The sequence below is a fragment of the Varroa jacobsoni genome, unplaced genomic scaffold (assembly GCF_002532875.2).
Source record: "Varroa jacobsoni isolate VJ856 unplaced genomic scaffold, vjacob_1.0 scaffold_389, whole genome shotgun sequence".
NCBI lineage: Eukaryota > Metazoa > Arthropoda > Arachnida > Mesostigmata > Varroidae > Varroa > Varroa jacobsoni.
This window is the reverse complement of record NW_019213291.1, coordinates 378797-392803: the sequence shown is the minus strand read 5'-3', so window position 1 is coordinate 392803 and position 14007 is coordinate 378797. Positions and strand designations below refer to the sequence as shown.

Below are 14007 nucleotides of genomic sequence, written 5' to 3'. Positions count from 1 at the left end.
ATGGTCACGTGTTATCATTTATACATGCCAAAAGAACACAACTGACCTGTCGTACAATGGGTCCTTCGCCCCTTTGATGTGTTACATTTATAATAGCACAGTGTTACCCGGCCATCTGAAGCTGTCCACCTCTGGAATTGACGAGCTTAAATCTTCGATGTAAAACTTATAGCAGAGTGCAGGAGTAGAATAATACCACCACTTAGCCTTGCGTAGTTAAGCCTTTCCTGGAAGTTTTTACATTATGAAATTAAAACAAATTTCGAGACATACAGTAAGCAAGATTCGTTACCCCTTCTCGATTCAATGACATTAATTACATATTTATATGTGCTATATGATATGTGCAGTCGAAGATAATCACTCCGCCCCTGTTGAATAAACACAGTTACTCGATAACAAACATTACTGACCTAAGCCATTTATACGTACACAGAGCTAAGGTATCAAGCAGACTGCCGCAATCTAAAGTGGCCACGCTCAACCTAACATTGACTAGGCCGCTGATGATTTTCTACAAGCAGCTAACACTGCTTCGACAGATGATACCATTTACAAAATTTAGTCTAAGTAGATGCCTTTCGCTAAACTACTATAATTACTTACTACTATAACTACTTAATATAATACTTGAATAAACTCCTTATTTCTACCCATAGTCTCGATACGGCAAATACGGTAGCTCAAATTGGGCAACGGGGTTTGGAAAGGTGTACAGCGAACACCCGCCAGCCCAAATGACAATTTCAATGCCGTGGAGAATTGTCGAGTAGTAAATTATAAAGATGTATAGTGTCTGTGCGTGTGTATCTCGAAAAGGATAGGGTTCGCCTTTGGCGCGTCGCCTCAATGCTGATGCTGTCGGTAATCGGTAGTAACGTAAGCGGCGGTATCGGTATTACGTGGCCAAAACGTAGCTGGCTCCGCAAAGAGCGAGTGAATTAAAGGTCTACACGTCGTGCGAAACAGACAATTAGATAAAATAAATGGACTGATAGAACCGAGAGAAAGTGGGAGAACAGGACAGGAGATTTAGAGCTCTTGCCCCTTTTGTGCATATGAAATAAGCAAGTGTGTCGGCTTGTTGCGGCCCGTTTTAACGCAGTGCAAAGTCGAGTGCTATAGGCTACCCAAAGCCAGTTCATACCATCATACTTTATTGGTCAGTTTAGCTAAAATCTACTAAAAAACCGTAGTTGAGTTTAGTATTATTTCAGACGGCTAGGTCCCGACATAATCCAAAGTGTGTCTATGCTCGTATTTGAACGTAGACCACAACGTATCCCTAAGTTTAGCAGGAAAAACACGTGGTTAGATAGTCAAACGGGCAAAAAGAAAGCATAGTATCACACATTAGAGGCTCATTTCAAACGACGAAAGGCGAGCGTAGATGATGAGTATGACTCGCACAAATGTCTCTATTTTTGAAATGGTACGCTCGTTTTTTGCCGGCGAAATCCAACATCAGCCGTCATAGCGCGGCAGTGGTCCTCGACAACCGTTCCCCTTGCGAGAGGGACACGATAAGCACTCTCGTTTCCCACAGTAGCACGATTCAGTCATCTGCACTTGGAGGGTTCCCTGGTGGTTCGTGATGCAGCTGCGACCTCATTTGTGTCGCGAGATTTCGTTGGGAACCGCGTCGTTGGCATGTGCTACCGGTTATGCCCTCTTCAAGTACGCTGCTGAAGGAAAAGAATCAGTGGAGTTAGAGTACTCCGTCACAAGTACGAATGACGCCACTCGTTAATTGCTAGCAACGAAAATAATAAGCAATTATTTACGTGTTCACGTCAAATGCCACTGAGAGAACCGATGTACCTAATGCAGAAAGCAAATCTTTTCTTGCTCAAAGCAACGAGCAATGCGCACCTGAGAACTATGAATGATGCGAAAAGCTTTAAAAATATAACAAGCCTGAGAGGTTTTGCAGAAACGATCGAAAAGGAAAATAAATTATATGCAGTTACTATATAGGTGCATGGTGTATAGTACACATAATATGCTCATTCAGTCTTCTTTTAAATCACGATATATGATTATGTTGTTTTTGGCACACATAATATCATGTACCACTGGAACTTACTCCTAGTAAGAGTACCAAGCACTAACCTAAAAATAGCTGCATTGGTAATACATCAATGATCAGTCCTCGTCAAAATTAATCGGTTTGCTTTCATAATTGTTCCACCAATAAATTTGATATTTATAAATATCGACTATGTTTCATGAAAATTATTTGGGACCGAACAGGCTAATAAATTCGACAATGCCCCTGATAGTACCTACACTTCTGTGTTGTTTGTCTCTGTGATTGAAGAAAGAACCTTTGCATCCACCCTCTAATAAGTTTATGTCGTGTGTATCCGCCTGTGTACGAAAAATTGTGCTCCGCGCTCAACGTTTTCAGCCTTCATTTATCGCTGCCATAAAGCTCGGACAACAGAGCAGTCGAGACAAAACTGAGTAGACAGATTAATCATTCGTTTTTTTTTTTAAATTTATATATTGCAATATATGTGTATTTTAAGCGGTTTAAAAAACAAACCCCACGAAAACTCAGTTGGGAGTGCAGGTCGGTAAGATAGCGTAAGAGGCTTCTAATTCAATGATTTGATATTAAGGTCTGTGTGGATGGTCTTCTTAGAAACACTTTTCGCCACTGTACCGGGTTCTGCACCGCAAGCTGCGTTTAACATAGACATCTTTGTTCTAGATACAGACAGAGGAATCTAACGATACCCTTATATATGGAATGTCGTTTGAATATATGATATTCCGCTTAGTCAAATGATATATGAATTTCTGTAAGCCATTGTATACAGGCAAATTGGTCTAAAAGAGAATGCACGATCCGTACGTGGTTCCTTCGCAGACTATAAAGTTTTCGTAGACACGGCTGGGTTAATCCAAGTTGAAGTTCTCGAGCGCTTCATTCAGAGGCATCATGCTTAGTCAAGGTAGCAGGGTCGACTTGTCGATCCGATAGTCATTCTCTGTCATTATTAGACACTTTTCTAAATAAGTGACTCGGCTGTGAAAAACTAGGAGGTGCAGTTTTGCTCTCCTGCAAAGCTGGAGACTCCTGTTTTTGGAGTCTCCAGTTTGGACTGGAGCTCAACGACACCAAGTTGTCGCGGTCAAACACGTCATTTGATCTTTGCGTAGTCAGCAATTTCGTGTGGTCCTATTTAAGGCAATATTAAAACGAAATCTGCGTATTTCGCTAGATAATTGGCACACAAACGATATAATAATAATAGCTACTTCACTTCGTAGTATAGTATTGGAAGCTATAATTCATAGACATGACTAGTTATCCATATTACACCCATTGATTTGGGACCATACTTCGAGCAAGAAGTCCCGTATTCGATCGCCTTGCTTATAACTAATTACAGATTCAATGCGTAGCTCAGGCGGCATAGCAACAAACACTAACAAACCATTATTCTTTTCGTTCTTCATAATAAATCGATAATGTATGTAAACATCAAAACGTAATGTCTTCACCTGTCGGTACTGTCTAAGTAGTTTTTTCAGCAGCACTTCGGCAAACGACTCGCTAATCTTAATATAAAGCACCCCTTTTGTATTTTGTACAACTTGTCTATACCTGATTACAGTCATAATATATCTACGCTTCGTTAATCAGAATTCTATCAAATGAAGAGTATTTCATGATTTCTGCTATTTTTTTATGACATAAAATTTTCTTCGTTCCGGTTACGGTTTATGTAAGTAAACGAACATTTTCTATTACACTCTTTCGTCGATAAGTGCGTTATTTTCTATAAGATTTTTAACATGGTGATACCTTTTTTTTTGAATATGCGTTTGTGGAATAAAGTGATTGTGTTAGTATGCTTACGAACGATAGTTCAACGGAGTGATATTTTTGGGCATATTAAACGTATACGCATTGGCAACGTCGGGTACTGCGCTGTATTTGCTTGTCCATAATATTACTCCAAGTTACTAAAAAAGGTAATGAATCATTTTGGACGACTATCCGTGTCGTACATTAGACGCTATACTAACGCGAGCCGTTGTAGTTTTATGCTGAACAACTTCTACCTTCAAGGAGACAAATGGCAATGTAAGCTTGTTTCAGATGATACCTCTCGTTCTTTTCGTTACTCCAGCCGTAGATGGTCGATCAAAGCGGAAGCTGATCAGAGAAATGAGGTAATGGGACTCTTGATTCGTTAAAAGAACGGGCACTATAGCTAGTTTCGCCTTAAAAGAGTCGCATGGCTTATTTGAAGCAATCTGCTGAAAACCCAAAAGTAAGTTTAAATAAGTACGTCTTTTAATTGCTCTATAGGCCTGGATGTACTCATATCAGGCACCGCGCTGAAACCGTTCACTCCGTCTGGAGTCCACTTAAAGAAAATGTATTAATTTTCATTTTATTCATGGTAAATTTGCTTGCCTCTAGGACAACATGAATGGTTCTAGCTATTACCGTGATTTACCATTGATCAAGAAAGACATAACGTCGCAGCTGCACGACCATTAACAACAAAAAATTTTAGGTTGGTCATCGGCCGAGGTATCTTCGACGAGAACGCTTAATGTTTACCAAAGTAAATTTTTCAAAACATATTTAATGTACATGTAAAATTTCTATAGTGTGGCATGGTACATACTGTGTGTAGGGTATATTCGGACACCACTACGAAGAATCGAGATGGTTTTAAGTGTTTTAGAATCACTGAGGCGCAACCAGTAATCGAAGACCTAATAGAAGCAAGGCGAACCCCGTCACAACTGCAGCCTTTTCATAAGTTGAATTTATCAGCCATCTTGGATCAGCAAGACAGCCGTATCGATTCATTCGAAATATGCTAATCTTATGCCCTCCAAAGTGTGGGCCGCTGTGGCGACATTTTGCTTCCTTAAGTCAATATTACCGACGAAGCGCCGAACGCCGTTGGGTACGGTATCAGTCGAGATTAGTAAAGTCCATTTTTCTATAGATAATCAATACTGAACACCAAAATAACGACGCTAACCCTTTAACTATTATAAAGTATTATCACAAATACAGATCAATAAAGTTGTCTTACCATGTTAAAGCATAACATATAATTAGGAACACTCGTTAATCATCACATCTTAAACATTTTGTAGAAGCTCCCTTGCCTCGACTGTTCCGTAAGCACTATTGCGCGCAACATTTGCATCAATAAGCTTCGCTTCGGAATTGATACATCATCATCATCATCATCATCATCATCAGAGATTTTTTATGGAGCTTATAGATGGTTTTCTTCTGATTAATCTAAACGCTAATGTGGGCCTCCCAAAGCCATCTTGTTAAGTCGTGCGAATTGATCCGAAATATGTTGAACAGCACTGCGTTCTATTAAGCTCATGAGCCACCTTCGAGCTTGTAATACTTCACTGATTAAAAGCAGTAATTAAATTTTCTGGATATCTATAAGCTCGAGAAGTTATCGCGGCGCAACATCTACATAGATGTCGGACACGGTCATATGCACTGCCACATCTTTAAATAGATCTTCTCGCAACCACCTAGCAACGATTTTTCTAATAGATATGAGTTCAATAGCGTGTCGAAATTCTGATGAAAAACATTAAAAGTCAATACTAGTTACCGTACTCCATTTGCAGTGTACTACTAAGCTGACCAAAATTAGCTCTGTTTTGGAACTAATGCTATTCTCCTCGAGTTACCCGGAACGTGTTATCTCTGAAGTTCATTTGGGCATCTTCATTTGCGATCTTGGACACTGTATAGCCTGCATGAACATGTACATATAAATTATCAAGTGCATTATGTATGTGTATTACACATGATTACATCACAGAGTCTAACGTATTCGTTACCTGTCTCAATTCTCAGTTCAAGCAATGCCCCGTGGACCATGTGAATGACTGCAGTCCAAACGTCGTCGCTGCGGGGCATTGCCACTGTTCTGCGGCTGTACGCTCGTGCAATACAGACACACGTCGAATAGTGTAACTAGTCATACTCGTTTCCAACAGTTTCTCCTGAGCATGCATGTGAGCGTTTAAATTTTCTATAGACCGACTTTATAAAGTAGACAATGCTTTTTGAAACGAGGCAAAAACTGAGCAGAAACATTTAGGGGAGGTATTGTCATCGAATGAGTATCATCATGATAGATGTAGGTGCCCTTGTGGAAAAATCATCAAGTAAATGTTTTGTTTGTAGAGCCACTGGATTGAAGCCGCTCAGGTCGTGGTGCAGAATTGAACAATTAATGTCATCACTAAACATAAATTCTGTTCAGAAGTTTCGAACTGTTTATACGAATATTGTTGATGCCAGGACCTGCTCGGGTCGTATTGACGCGTACCTCGGTAAAGAGCTTGTCTCGGGTACGAGCAATGAAAGCGGTAGGTAAATAACGATCTAACAAAGACAATTGTTTTTTGCTCAGTCCGGATGGGATGTTATTTCGCTTCACATGGTTCCTTTCGTCCCTCGTTCCGCCCACTCGTTCGTCAGAGGTATTATAGCCGTTAGCTAACCTCTAATCCAAATAGCAGTCTTACATTCGTAACGGGGACGCTAACCATGTGTCATTTTGATTGCCAGGCAAACGCCGTACATTATAAATAACCATAAACCAGTAAGTGTGCCGTTAAAGCTAAAAGAACTCATCCGGAAATGATTCGCCCTCTCCAAATCAGAAACGGTGTCATTAGAGTCAGAAGGGGTAACTGAGAGCTTTGTTGAAGTCTCGATGCGTTACCGTTTCGAATAGGGTCTAATCAGGAAATAGTTTCGATTTCTTATTTTGCCACAGTTCAAATTCAAGTTTTGCTCAAGTAGTTTAAAGCAGCATTGCAAATCATTGTATTGGCTATACGATTATTGAACTTTTCACTAATCATAAATACTTTAAATTTTCGTGCGGTGCTTCCCATTTCGCCCCTAGAGCGGACCAAAGTTTATATACTCCTAGTTTAAAATCCAGACCGCCTGTCTTTGAAATTGTACTGTCTTTTAAAGACGTGATCGGTGTTCATTTTTGAACTACTAATACTCTAATGCAAGACGGCAAGTCGTGTGTATTTTTTGCGAGGCGAGTTGACTGGCCACATCTCTGTCGCCAGATGCTCCGATGCAGAGATTCCGAGATTAATGAACACTGAAAGCCTAAAACTAGCAAGAATAGAAACTTGGGACAGAGGAAGTGGTCGAATGTATGAGGATACGTTGCTATAGAATCCACCATTCGATAGAACTTACTCGTTATAAAGTGCCGATGATTAGGTAAAATCGGTTATATATAAATCGAAAACGTTGCGTTTTTTTGCATTTTATAAATTTTTATAAATTTTTTTTATTATAAAGCTAGACGATGTGGCACACTTCTTTCTTTTAAGTAATAAACTACAAGTCTTAGCTGGCTGTATCTGCCTTAGACATTATATTATATAATGCAAGCCACGAAGATTATACCTGGATGTAAGTCGTGTCTGGGGCCTGGCTGAAAATGGTTCCAACGCCACGTAGCTTTCGTGTGATGAATAAAGTTCTACCTTTTTTGCCGTCTTACCTTGATTTTAGTTATTATTATATTTTTTATTTATATATATATATATATATACATATATTAATTATATTGACACATTGGTTATTCAAGTGATCGGTTTGTTTCTTATGGGTCTATGTACATGTTTTTCCATGTACAATAGCTAATCGTATACATACTGCATGTAGATCTATAATAATAGTACCTGTTTTTCAGAAGTACGTCGTTAAATCTATCTTACCGTGTTCGTAAGATGAGCAGTTTTTTAAATATAGTAGAACTTTTATTTCTCTCAACTAGATCCTGGCATACATACATACATATATATACGTATATATATGCGCTTGTTCTGAACTGATCTGGGCGGCTAAGTTTCAAATAATAGATGGAGAATATCGCTAACTCGTACATCGCTGTCGGGATCTAAGTGTAGTGATTTCGAACATGCAGTTCCCTATTTTTGCGTAAGTGCGTTCCAAGCCACCGTTATACTATTCTGGTCGAGCCTCTTGACTAGCTTGAAATCTTTCAAAATCGTGCCTCGGAATTTGTTTTGCTTATTTAGATCAAGGGATATTTCAGTTTTGCTTGCCTGCGTTCCTTCAATAGTCATTCACTCTCAGGGCACTATGAACACTATATTCGAATTAGTGTTCTCTTTGAGCATCTTACTCTCGTGGCAACCGGCTTCTTGCAGGGCTGCTCTGCTACGAACGTAGCTTTTACGGTCTAATAATTTGCAGAAAACCCTGTGATAGGCTCTGCAGCTTGTTTCGGACTCTGATTCCTCGTAGTTCCTGTTGCTACGCTGAGTTTCTTTCCTGTCAGTATCTTCTCGTTCCAGAGACCCGTTTGGCCTACTTGTGACGATGCTGTACGCTAGCTAGAGGCCCCTTCACTAGTATAAAGGTAAGGTTCAACAGAGTCGTCTTTTACTGACGAGCATCTTTAGGACTGCCCTTATCGGTCGAGACAATTTACCAATTGTAGCATCGGTACGAAGAAGTATTACGAGACCGTTATTGTAAAGAAGCTTTGTTTACAGATTCTATGACGATGTACTACATCTGATCGATTGATTTTCCCTTTAGATTTCGTTACCCTTTAAGCGCATTTTTAAAAGCAGCTTCCTTGAGTGACTTCTTGAGGTTCGTTTAGGCGCTCGACTGAGGTATTTCAGTGGCGCTACACAGTTGAATTATGCTATTATGGTGCTCTTGCTGTGTTTATAAAAAGCGATATTTTTGTATGCCTTTTTGATACGTAATAATGATGTGTTAGAATGATTGTTTTTTCGTCCAACTGATATTGCTCTTCATTGATATTAGGGTCGTCCTGTTACTACGTAAGCGAAGCTATTGTGACGAAGTGATTGATAAGATATACATGCTATCGCTCAACAAACGCTTGTATGAACATACTGTCTACATTAGTAAAGAAGTGTCTCGCCTTTAGCAAAACCTTTTGTGCTGCTAATTCTCAACAATGATTCTGCGTTTTAAGCCACGAAGCTGTTGAAGACCTACTGTGGTTGGGTCATGTAGATTGTTCAGGCAAGTGTTAATATGTCCTACCCACACGCGCCTTAAGAGAAGGCCAGAACAACTAGGCCTCGTTGTCTGTCCGAATGTCGCAGCAGTAGGTAGAAATATGACGTTTGTGCTGATACCGAGCGGCAACAAAGGCATTCATTCAGCCTTCGTACCCATAGTAACCCATGGCTACCAAACATGTGTTGCTAGGTAGGTAGAGCTTAGGCATTGATGTGGTGCCTAAGAATATCAAAGGCAGAAAGAAAGAATAAGTCTGCAAATGGTCCTGAAAGGAATTCTTCTGACTTCGGGGACAGTTGTGTGCGGCATACAGTGGGATTTCCAGCATTATCTTCCACCCATTCGCTTACTTCCAGGTAGAAACAACGGAAACTATGTCGCCGTTCACATCTTAACGCTCTTATTTGTAAAAGTGTTAAAGATAACGTTCTTGTCCAATTTATTTTAACTTCTCTCTCTGTAAGACAGCCTTATTTTATACAAAAGAAGGAAGGAAAACAATCCAGAGAAAACTCTTCTTATAGGCTGTATATATAATATTTTGATTAGCCTGTGCAATTGAATCAAAGTTAGGCGTCTTCTAAGATTTGTTTTCTGGCACCAATATGTTTTCCTATCAGTTTTAATTTTTATTTCTTTTTTTTTTATGAAATGTTGGCCCACTTCTTATAGCAATGCATAACTTGCTGATCACTCAGTACATGTTCAACAAAGGCACACACAACAAAAGTAACCTTGATTGGCAGACCCGCCTACGGACACAAATAGAATTCTACAGGCTACTCATAGTGTAGATGTCATTGAGTTCCCTCGGTGACGAGGAAGACCGAATACTACCGCATAGATGGTAGGTATATAGGCCTTCTGCTTCTTGGCTTTTTGTTTATTTGCCATTTATAAATCCCTATGAACTTCGAAGGACAAAATATTATACGTGAGAAAAGATCTAATAAGACGCTGTTATTTAGATGCCTCACACGTAACCTGCCGACAGTAAATAGTCTGGCATGTTTCAATACATTTTTTCACAGAATAGCTTCGCTGCATTATTTGCGACTTTGTAGGTGCATGACCTAGGTAGGTGGGGTGTATCGCTAAGTTCGTTGCATTTCTAATGTGTTATGGCCCAAACACAATAGTGATAGTAGTCTTCAAGTGTTTTTTCGTTAATAACTAAACATAAAAATCGATGCCGTATGACTAATCCCATTTGGTAATCGAATTTAAATAAATACTAATTGAATCCTTAATTAAAGGCGCACAAAAACAAAATATTAGTTATTGCACTTCAACATACCAAAAACACATTACATAATGAGTGTTGGGAACAAATGATGACACCTTATTCTAAGGGATATTGAATCTAATAGACTCGGCCGACTCTTTCGCATCTCTGTGTAGGGGTAGATTCTGCTGCGAGCCACCACGATCAATCTAGAACCGCTTTTAAATCTTTAGAAATAACAAATTATAAATTCTCTATCCTTTTGCAGTCACGAGCGAATGCGGCTGACTTTGAAATCAGATAACTCCTAAGCTATACGTTTCTAAGAGACAAAATTCGGATAACAAGATACTGCAGTCTTGTTGAAATTGATTACCGTAAACAAGAAAAAAACATTTTTCAAAATCATTGCGAAAATGGACGCTAAATTGTAGATTTTTCCCTCGATGGCCACAACGCTGTGTTGTGGCCATTGAGCCCAACGCATGAATTTATTAAGGTTTAGTGAATATATTAGGTAAAGAGGCTACAAGCGAAAGTACGTGAATAGCACAACCCTTTCAAGAACGGGGACTGAAGTGTTGAAAACCAGCAAGAAAACCAGGTATCGGGACCCGACGAACGAGAAGGTCATACTGCAATCAAAAAATCCTTTAATGGAAGATGAGCCTTAAGTCTAAGGACTCTGTCGGCCAAAGCTTGTATCTCACACGTAATGTATTATAGAATTATAATGTAAATACTGGAATGCTGAGGAAAATTGGGTTGTCCCTAAATTTACTTGAGGCCAGTTAGGAATACATGTGATATGTTCCAGAGGCGATTTGCGGATTCTTAGTCAACAAAAAAAACTATGTGGAGAACAGCATCTTATGAACGATGCATGGCTCAATCTCTACCGACAGCCAAAGAAGGACAAGGCGAGAGAATGGTATAGCTCTGGGGAAAGATCGTTCGCAGTGTCGGGTAATTTCGGACCCAGGATGATGATGGTAGCACTTGCAATGGACGTCAACTATTTCCTGGATCGAGAAAAGGAATATTAAACGTTGGCCTCAATCCGCTTATTCTTCTGGTTCAAGGCCATCTGATTATGCGCCTTTCCATGATTTAGAATGGTAACTAGTGGACAAATAAACTTTATTGTCGATTTACTTCAAGGAATTTCAGATTAAAAAACAGATTAGAAAACGCAAATGGTAGCTATATGGCTGTCCAGAAGCTGTTAAAGCTCTAAAACAAATTTGTGAAAAAAAAAAAAAAAAAAAAAATATATATATATATATATATATATATATATATATATATATATAAATGCTTATGCCCGATTAGTTCAAAGGTCAGTCAGCTTCGAAGCTCACCGAGTTCGCTTGTAACAGCTACGTATATAAGGGAGTATCAAAAAATGTATATACAGTTCGATTTATTATGGCTCTTATTTTAATTTACACATTATACAAATTTAAATTGCAAAAGAAACTACATACTATGTTTAACTCTTCCTTCTGTCATAGATGTGCCGTTTTGATCAACACGCTTCTGACAACGGTGGGCTATTTATTCACAAACCTTAACAAACATTTCCTTTCAAGTCAAATCTCTTAGTGTCATCTCTTCACTAGCGTAGAATTTATTTCTAGGATATTTTTACAAGAAAAAATTTGTTGGCGCCAAGCCTGAGGAGTGGAGAGGGTGTCCTGTAAAACCTCCTCGTCCAGCCCACCTCTTTGAAAAATTCTCATAAAGATATGCTCCTACATTGCGATGATGCTGCGCAGTTGTTCCATCCTAATGAAAACAAAAAGCACTATCTTCACCAAAGCTTTTCTGAATGTGTGGTAAAGCCGATACCCGCAATGATTTTCAGGTAATTGTCAGTCAAAAAGGAGTCGTCCACTAAATCCTTTGTTTGAAATGCCGCATCAGACTGTATCTCTTGACAAATTAGTATTCCCGTGTAACAAGTGGACTTACAATTGCCTAGAAAGTGCAATTATCTTGATTATTTATACGATTTAACTTCAATGCAGCTTCATCGCTCAAATAAACCTTCCCAAAAACATTTTTCTAAGTGTAATACACGAAATTGTTTTCTTCTGTCCGAATCATCTTCATTGATAGTATGTACAATGATTAACATGTAGGTTTCCGATCAACGACATCTTAAAATGAGATGAACTCCTAATTTGCTTATATGTCAGATACAAGATTTATACACGTCTTACAGATTTTTAAGATGTTTCGCTGTATTTTCCTTTGTTAGCTGGGGAAGGTTGTTAATGTCTTCCAAAATGCTGTCAGTGAACATCTTGAACAGCTCTATTTGTTCAAAAGACATCTTTTATCCGATTAGTTGTAAACCGCATTGGTCCGGAAAGTCTTTCAATGTTATTTTTGTATTTTTGCTCCATTTATGAGCCGGTAGACACTGTGCAACTCTTTTGAGACACTTTGTATATATTCATGTATATCGAAAAGGGTTCTCTAACAAAAAAAGCTAAAAAGAATTTCAAGCACAAATGTACTTATATCATGCTCAAATCGTCTATTTTATCTTAGGCAAAAAATAATTCAGTAGGTTTCTAGGCAGTTTCTTGAAAACTAATGCCTAGAACCTCCTCGATTTGCCTAAATTTCTTAGGGAGGCAAAAATGTTCATAGATATCATCTTTTCTACTTTTGTTACATTTGGAACAGCCGGTCATCCGTATGCGTTTAAGGCTACGTTTCTTGTTATTTGCTCTGTTCTCTTTCCATAGTCCGTGTTTCGTCTAGCGGCGTAATAGAAATGAGTCCTTATTGCACAATCCAGAGGCAGTATTTGAGGGTTAAAAAGGCTAGTACAGTTCCTGTGCGTCCCCTTGCTCGTCTTCTATTAACGGACCTCGTTTAATTATATGATCGCGATCAGTTTGAAAATTTACCTCTTCCTATTTTTCAGATAGTTTTTTTTTACCCTGTCAGGAGGACTGGTAAACTAGTTATGGCATCGAAAAACTGGACCCTAGCTGGCGTCTATTGTCTCAGTGGGTCCACTAGCCATTGATACTTCTAAACTTAAAGCTAAAGTAGCCTCAAAACGCTGCATTGTTTTTAACTTACGATTATCCAAAAGATTAGATCCAAAAAAAATTAAGTGTGCTACAAAATGGAAAAAAGTTAAAAGTGATATATGTATGTATGAAAATGTATGTAGCAGCAAGTTACAGCAACTAAATGTACAGCTGCTAGAATAATGCTATAGGACTTAAACCGGCAGGTCACATGATGATGTCATCTTGAACAATAACGATAGCATTATTAACGTTCACAAGCCAGTCAAGAAGAACCTGTTTTTTCCAATGTATGATGAGCAAGGAAGAGACAATTAAGCTTCTATGTAAGATTAACAGAGACGAATTTTGTTGCTCTTATGGTGCGCTATCGCACGTCCGTATACCCTGACGGCCCCACGTTCCTAACGGCGGAATGGTACAATAGAGCCGACGGTACGGACACGATGGGTTCCCCCAACACGTTAGTACAAGTACACTTGTCGACTTATACATGGGTATAAAATGCATGCTGGCACGCTGAAAGAGAGGCGGCCCTATCGTTGGAGTAAAACGAGAAAGGGTTAGATATGAACGATAGCTTTGTCTGTCATACTCTTGAGCAACAAACAGGGAGAGGCTAGGGGAACGATAGATTTACG

The 14007-nt window shown here is 39.0% G+C and overlaps 1 protein-coding gene across 7 annotated transcripts in view; it reads left to right on the top strand.

The window, feature by feature from the left end:
* LOC111259969 (glycine receptor subunit alpha-2) overlaps positions 1-14007 on the top strand; it is a 122554-nt gene that overhangs the window by 24021 nt on the left and 84526 nt on the right. The window lies entirely within an intron of this gene.